The 7,500-nt window shown below is 31.9% G+C and overlaps 1 protein-coding gene across 4 annotated transcripts in view; it reads left to right on the top strand.

The window, feature by feature from the left end:
* LOC137657259 (trichohyalin-like) overlaps positions 1–7,500 on the top strand; it is a 40,831-nt gene that overhangs the window by 3,335 nt on the left and 29,996 nt on the right. For 2 of the 4 annotated variants that reach the window (XM_068391614.1, XM_068391599.1), the window contains exon 1: positions 3,563–3,675. The exons of 1 other annotated variant lie outside the window; for it this stretch is intronic. The gene's annotated coding sequence lies outside the window, so the exon portion shown is untranslated. Of the gene's footprint in view, positions 1–3,562; positions 3,774–7,500 lie in introns of those variants that run through there. One more of the 4 variants, XM_068391611.1, reaches the window with a different exon arrangement.

Here is a 7,500-nt window from a genome sequence, read left to right as displayed (position 1 = left end):
CTAGTATTGCTTTGCTGATAATAGCGATACACAAACCCTTTCACCACGTCAAGGTATCCCCACTCAGAAAGGGGATATATATATATATATATATATATATATATATATATATATATATATATATACATATATATATATATATAGATAGATAGATAGATAGATAGATAGAGTTAAAGGGCAACTGCATTCACCATTTTCATATCTTAATAGAATTAATTAAACTGTCTATAAAATATCTAAATTTTAGTTTAATGGAAACTGTACTCAAAATTTTGGTACTACCATGGGAAATCCTTTTTCTCTATCATTAGGTAACTAATATATGGAATAATTTGACAGCTGAATACTTAGTAACATTATTCCTACAATGATGATATAATATATGTGGGGCCAGGAAATGAACATTTAGATAGTTTTTGATAGATTGAATGGATTGCTAGTGTCAATTATTCGATAGTTCTATTAATTCACAAATCTGCACCGATATTATCTTCCCTTTGCCATACTTCTAGATTCATTCTATTCATTAAAGTATTCACTAACTATGAGTATATATCTTATCCTTTTCCGAACTTATCTTTACCCAAATCAGCAATTCTCAATTGATCTTATCATTAACATAACTAATTACCCCAAACAAATGTAATTTTACACCAATTATCCTCAGCGTCTACCATATTACATATCTTTTAATCCTATTAAAATATTAGTTCCTTTACTTTAAAATTTCATACACAAATGTTGTTTGTTATATGTACTCGATTAGAAATATATCTCACGACTTTCCACATATACTGAATTAACATTGCACCCTTTTAGTTCCTATCATCACTTCTAACTACTTTATCCTTGAATAAAGAAACAATCCAATTTCTCATTTATTCCTCTGGAACCTTTACCTCGTCAAGATCTGCCTTACATAGCCTGATCAGTCCCTTTATAATACTGCACTTGACCCCATCTCAATAATATCATCAACTACCAGAGCTTTTTGATTATCCACTACTACACATTCAATTTGGATTTTAACCAGTATTCTCAAATCTAAATAGGATGGATTCATCTGTATCTAAATATGAACAAACATATATCAAATTCATATACATAGTTTGCATAATTATGATGATTGACTTATTATACAAACCATCTGCTATTACCGCAGCCTTGATCAACACATCATAATTATCATAATTATTACCAATGTTATTTACATAACTATTAGTAGTAATAGTAGCAGTATTGGTACGAATTAAAAACAATAGTATTTATAAGGGAGGTTTACCATGATATTAACAATAACATAGAATTCTTATCATCATTATAGTTTTCATTGCCATCTTCAAGAAGAAAAGGCAAAAATACCTAAATATATGACGCAAGATTTCCCTTGGATATACAAATTATTCCATGAAAATCATACCTGTTTATTTAGGTCACCATTTCAAAATAAATATCACAGTTTCGCCATATCTATCCAATGCTGAATATTTTCAGATATTGCAACACTTTAGAGGAAGTTCCTGGATATAACGTTGCAAATACTAAGCTAAAAGGATTTCAAACGTAATAACATTTCATATCCACGTAAAGTTCTGGTCTAAATTTAAGTTCTTTTGAATATTAAATTGAGGACATTTCAGTTTATTAAGGTTCACCATATATGGCCACAATTAGTATCATGAAATAATATCTAATACGTGCATATGAATAGATAAAAACTTATTGATCATATATCTATCTTAACATTTGAAAAATACGGGCCCGTTTAATCTATACATGAAATAAACCTGATACAAGGATGTGAATATTATGAATTTAGGACGAAACAGCAGCAACAGCAGCAGCAGCAGCAGCAGAAGCAGCAGTAGTAGTAGTAGTAGTAAGAATATCAACGATAAATGGTCAGCAAAAATAAAAGTTTAATTGAAATTACTTGATGATTACAATACTATCTACTTATCTGACACAGGGGCACAGGCGTGTCATGGCGATTAACACCAGGACAACTTATTCCGGACAAACTCTTACCCAGATAATTGATATTTAGGACATTTGATTAAAAGGATAACTCATAACCGGTATAAAGTGATAACGATCAAGTAAAAATATAACTAACCTTATTTTCTTGGGTGGTGGGGATGAAAACTAGAAACATAAAAGACTGTCAATATAAAAGAAATTTACCAAAACTGAAATCTAGTTCTATTTACATGCCCTAGTTTTTTTTAAAGACATTTCCTAGCAAGGATCATATTTCCAAATAAAATTACCAGCCACTTGTTGCACTTCTTGTATACGTATTTTGAAGTTATTTGCCTCCCCGTTACAAATCAAACTAGTTGAGAAAACAACCGACCATAAGTAACTATGCCAAAACAATATAAATTCGAATTGCTTATTTGAATTATCTTCTTTGCTTGCAACTTTTCCCAGCCACTGAGGGGGGAGGGGGAGGATCAAGCTAGCCTCAACTAGGTGCCGGTCCCAAGCCCGGGTAAATGGGGAGGGTTGGCGGCAGGCAAGGCATCCGGCCACGAAAAATTAGCCAAAACAAATATGGTCATTGAATATAATCAGAATGAAATTAATGCTTATTTGAATTATAATTGTATATAACTGGTGATATATAAATGCCCAACTTTAAATGTACCATTACAAGTCCAAACACGAAATTTTAACAAGATCATCCAACCCATATGATGAGGCGAAAATTGGCATGATTTTGCCATCTACGTCAGGATCACATTGCGAAAATGGTTCCCCTGATTCAAATATTCAAATTTGCAGTACTCCCGCTGGATATCAAAACTACATCTTTCTGATGGAATAGTGGGGTACTATTATTCTGCTGTCGCCACCGACGAATACTTCTGTGATAAACTTGTTTATTGCTGGCAGTCTATCCAACACCTTATCGTGTAGAGAAGATTATTTTCATATAGATTGGATGACAGCACGGAACTCCAGGGATAAAGCTGGTTTGGACATATGATGATAATGATATAGGGCGTGGCAACTATCGGTCCTTTAAAATTTGTTTCTTATCTTATACTGCAGTTCGGGACAACGTCCTGATACAGACATTTATGAGTGCTGGCAAGCACACACACACATAGTAAGAGATGAGAATGTTAAGGTAACTTTTCTTTATCAAGTATGTTTTCATTGGAACATTTCCAAGGACAAAATCAACTCTGAATTCCTATCACTTCAGGATCAAGGTTAACTTGAAACGCTTGGAAGAGAACCACTGGCCATTTCAGCATTTCTTATGGAAATATAAATAACCTTCCTTTATTCTTATGGTTAGTTTAAAAACACCTGTATCATGATTAACCATGTTGATGGGATTACTAGAGGCGTTTGCAAGATCTCAATGATAAAGATTACACTGCCGTTATAATTACGAAAATGGCTATCTTATTCATCATAAAGCATTCTTTGTGGAGTCAATGATAAGATTGACGATAACGTCAAGCATAATACAAGGAAATCAAGAACGTTGACGTCATGCACAGTATAAGGATTAAAAAAAGAATGTAGATATAAAAAATGCACGTTGAAGTGAACGATAAGATAAAAATCAAGATCATCATCCTGAGACAACGCAAGGACCAAGAGGCCCAGTCAACGACTAGAAGTCAATTGGGAACCCTCCGTTTTTCTGTTTTTCCCGTGAGTAATTGCTTTAGCTAGAATTACTGTTACTATCTCGTCAGGAATTACCGATAAAATAGAAGTTTCTGCCTTTGAATAAGAATCGAAAACTAAGAGTGAGTCGACGTCTTTTAAAATTCCTTGAATTACAAGTTTGTAACGAGTGAAATACCCTTTTTTCATTTCCAATCCAAAATTGCTACGTTTTAGGCGAAATATCTATGAGCTTCCAAAACATACACGACTTAGCAGCTAATGTGGCAACAGCATTACAGTGTATGAGCGTGTATGAAACACGTGTGGCACATAACAGTCAATGCTATGATTGCAGCGCAAATACTGTACATTAAAGCTTATAGCTATACAATACTGGTGCTTTACTACTGATCGCAGGGATGAGAATCCCACGCAAATGTGATTGTTCTGAGAAGTTGAGAATCCTATTTCGCTATTTTCCTCCATACCTAGTTACTTTTGTCTTATGGGTCGTCACGTAAGGTAGGGCAACCAAGGACAGACCGACCCAGAGTAATAAATAATGTGTTTCGTGAAGTATGTCACTTATGACGTAATTTAATTCTACCGCAAATGATGAGTGCTTTACTAAACAAATAGCATCTAGCGACTACGATACGTAATTCTCAATATAAGCCAAGACGTCTAAGAAGTTTTTTTGAAATCTAAGATACCAAGAATTCTTTACACTTGAAACTAAATTGCTACAAGGATAACATCATAATAGACCAAGATTCTTTAGGGATACGAATAAAAAAGTTTCGTAAATCAAGATTCAAAGTTGTATATATCACTTAAACATCAGGGTTAGCAGCACACTTACGGAGACACAGATAGATATCTACTGAAAAACCCAGCAAGCTTATCAATGCCTATTGACCTGAAATACTTTTGTTTACAATAAGAGCTACTTAAATCAATTCTTTTTTTTTCTATATATTTTTCAATGACTTGTGAAAAGCTGTTCTACTTACTATATTTTCGTCCAAGCACCAGATAATTAAGAAAGGAATACAAACTCTTTCCTTCAATACTAGTTATGCTACTTAACTGAAGAGGAACGAAAGGCACATTATCACAGAAGAATGAATAAGGAAAGACTTGAGGCAATGAAAGGAAATAGCAATAATCAAAAGAAAAACGAGGCAAATAACCCTTACCATAAAGGACAAGAAGTGAGTACACCAAAGAGTTACTCCAATGCTCTTCAAATGCCTTCTTTTAAGCAACCAAACAGAACTCACAAAGCCAAGTGTCCTTAAGAAAAATGGAAATTGCTTCATAATTTATTCCAATATTCAGCAAAAACTAAATATTAATCTTGTTCTCTTTTCCTGGCAACCAAAATAATATAAATTTTCATGCACATTCATTTCAACCCTTATTTCATCCATACTTATATTAAAGAATTTTTTTTCATTTTCGCTATTTGAATTCTGGTCCGAGTTGCCCCGTTTCTGAGCAACACCAGTAAATTATATAAAACCGAATTCATCAGATCATAGTATTGCTTAAACCCTTTTTCCTAGGAGGAACTATTTGACTATTTGAGTAACTAAAGATGGCATACTCCTTCTATATGAACATCATCGACTTTATTCAAGGGATATGAATTTTTGGGTTGTCTCTCTATCGTTCTAATGAGTATTTAATACGAAAATTACCCTCAAAATATTTGGAGCTCTATTTTTCTTTAATTAAACGAACAATTGGAATAACGAAAGATAACCTATTTTTCTTGTTTACACATGATTAATTTTATTGAACTATTATTTTCTTGTCATGCTCTGAGGTTGTTCCAAGTACTATACCGTCCCTTTGTCATCTGTCGAGATATGAACAAGGAATATGAGCTTTATACCTTAATATAAGATCGTTTTAGAGAGAGAGAGAGAGAGAGAGAGAGAGAGAGAGAGAGAGAGAGAGAGAGAGAGAGGACTATTAATAATACTTATCTCATCACTTAGGGCTAATGATTGTCTTATTGAAATTCCATAAGATAATGATTAAAGATAAAGTGGGGTAACGAGTACTCGTTCCACAAAACTCTGTAATTTGGGTCAATACAATAAAGTGGATAAATATGATTAATATATAAAAGAATACACCCCTACTTTATATATATTTATATATATATATATATATATATATATATATATATATATATATATATATATATATATAAATATATATATATATATACATATATATATATATAAACACATACAGTATATATATCATATACGAGTGTGTTCTTACACATAAGGGATACGTCAACAATTCAGCAGATAAAGGATGAATGTGGCAGTGACTGCTGTGTTGTATTTTGTTCAAGCTATCAAATGAAAGGATAACCAGTTTGGTGTCAATATATATATATATATATATATATATATATATATATATATATATATATATATATATATGTATATATATATGTATATATATATGTACATATATATATATATATATATATATATATATATATATATATATATATATATATATATATATATGCCGTCAGTCGTGTCTGTCTTGAGTTTTTAATTCAATATTTCTCCATTCATCATCTCCTACTTCACGCTTCATAGTTCTCAGCCATGTAGGCCTGGGGTCTTCCAACTCTTCTAGTACCTAAACGCTTGGTGAACTTATCTCTCTTGAGGATTGCGAAGAGCATGCCCAAGCCCTCTCACCATTTCCATCTAACCTTCATCAGGATCTCATCTACATATGGCACTTGAGTAATCTCTCTTATAGTTTCATTTCTAATCCTGTCCTGCCATTTAACTCCCAATATTCTTCTGACTGCTTTGTTCTCAAATCTTCTAAACCTATTGCAGATTGTTTCATTGTCATACAGTAACACCGATCTCATTAAACTGATATATAGTCTGATTTCTTTATGGAATTTAAGGCGATCTGATTTCCAAATTTTACTCACACTCGCTATTGTCTGATTTCCTTTTTTTCAATCATTCACTAAACTCTAATTATAAAGACCCTATATTGGAGATCATAGTTCCTAGATACTTAAGGGATTCTACCTCATTAATCCTTTCTCCTTCCAATGATATTTCATATTGCATTGCATACTCCGTTCTCATCATCTCTGTCTTGAGTCCAACCTCGTGTAATATTTTATGCACTATGGTAAGAAAACATTCAAAATACCATGGTGTTCTGCTAATAAGGAAAGCATCATCAGCATATTCTTCTAGGACAGCTAATTTCCTATTACCAATCCAGTCTATATATATAAATATATATATAAATATATATATATATATATATATATATATATATATATATATATATATATATATATATATATATATATATATATATGTATGTATATATACACACAAAAACACTCATTTATATATATATACAGTATATATATATATATATATATATATATATATATATATATATATATATATATATATATATATATAGTACTTAGGCCTGTTATTTTACGTTCATAATGAATATATAATATCTTAGTGGCATCCAAGAATCGAAGACAGCATCTCTCCGGGAAATCTGAGTTCCAGATAGTTTTCAGGTTAAAAGGAAATTAATAAATGGAGAACCGTGAATACAATTTTCCGGTTAACTATATATATATATATATATATATATATATATATATATATATATATATATATATATGTGTGTGTGTGTGTGTGTGTGTGTGTGTGTGTGTTCGTGTGTGTGTGTGTGTGCGCGCACGCGTGTGTAATATAGACCACCTAGAATGATTCGAAATGTCAAAAGATTTCACATCGTGCAATCAAATCATCGTATGAATAAGATTTAAGTCTT

The sequence above is a fragment of the Palaemon carinicauda genome, chromosome 1 (assembly GCF_036898095.1).
Source record: "Palaemon carinicauda isolate YSFRI2023 chromosome 1, ASM3689809v2, whole genome shotgun sequence".
Classification (NCBI taxonomy): Eukaryota; Metazoa; Arthropoda; class Malacostraca; order Decapoda; family Palaemonidae; genus Palaemon; species Palaemon carinicauda.
The sequence above is the reverse complement of the archived record's forward strand: the minus strand, read 5'-3'. Positions and strand labels throughout refer to the sequence as shown.